Genomic DNA, 1,272 nt, shown 5'->3' on the forward strand with positions numbered 1-1,272 from the left:
AGACGTGGTACATCTTTCAAGCCACAAAACTCGACCAAATCCGTGTGCCATATATGTGGTATGGATAATCATTGGGCTAAGACATGTAGGACTCCCAAACATCTCGTTGACCTCTACCAACTGCCGGTGAGTTCACGTCCCAAGCGTTTAATGATTACTGTATGTCCATGGGGGTAAGTGTGGAACACTCCGTGGAACATGTACATACACAGAACGGCTTGGCCGAATCATTCATAAAACGAATTCAGCTAATAGCTAGACCATTGCTTATGAGGTATAAGCTTCCGGCCACAGCTTGGGGACACGCGGTCTTGTACGCGGCTGGATGATTTATTTAAGGCCAGGTATGCGGATTACATTTTAATGAATCCAAACATCCAACATTAGGGGGAGATAGCAATAAGCTGGTAAAAGAAATTACATGGAATCAAACATCCTTATCTTGGTAAGATCCTCGAACTCAAGAATGTGATCTAGAAGTTCAAAAGATCATACATTTACAAAAGCTAGCTAATCAATTGCCAGATAGTACATTTACAAAATCTAGCTAATCAATTGGCAGATTCCTTTGCTGATCCGAAAAGAGTGACTAAGTCATATATACCAGCTGCTAATGGACCAATTAGAATTGATGTTCAAGAGGGACCCAATCAAGTTGCTACAGAGTTTAGACAATGTTTGAAACGTGGTAGACCAATAGGTTCCAAAGATAAGAACCCTCGGAAATCTAAGAAAGGTGCAGAGAATGAAACCGAGGTTGTTAAAACCCTAGACGCGACCGCGGCCGTTCCTAAATCCCAAGACTTAGCTGCGGCCGATCCCAAAACCCTAATAGCGATCGCGGCCGATCATGAATGCTTAGATGCTGCCGGCCCTGATGTATCTAATACTGATTCTTGGGACGCCAAGATTCAAGGTACTGAAGGTCCTGATAATAACGAGATCTCAATAAATTATGTCTTGTCTGGGATACAATGGAACGGAAAGAATGTCAACATTGATGATATATTTGCATACAAGGTAGCACTTGAACTTATGGATTTAAATGAGGATCATGAACCCACGTCTATTTATGAGGTCACTCAACGATCAGATTGGATCAAATGGAAAGAAGCTATAAACGTGGAGTTAAACTCTTTATAGAAGAGAAATGTCTTTGGACCAATAGTACGGACACCATATGATGTTAAACCAGCCGGCTATAAGTGGGTCTTTGTGAGGAAAAGAAATGAACACGGCAAGGTCGTGAGATATAAAGCACGGCTTGTTGCA

Source organism: Brassica oleracea, chromosome C1 (genome assembly GCF_000695525.1).
Source record: "Brassica oleracea var. oleracea cultivar TO1000 chromosome C1, BOL, whole genome shotgun sequence".
Lineage (NCBI taxonomy): Eukaryota > Viridiplantae > Streptophyta > Magnoliopsida > Brassicales > Brassicaceae > Brassica > Brassica oleracea.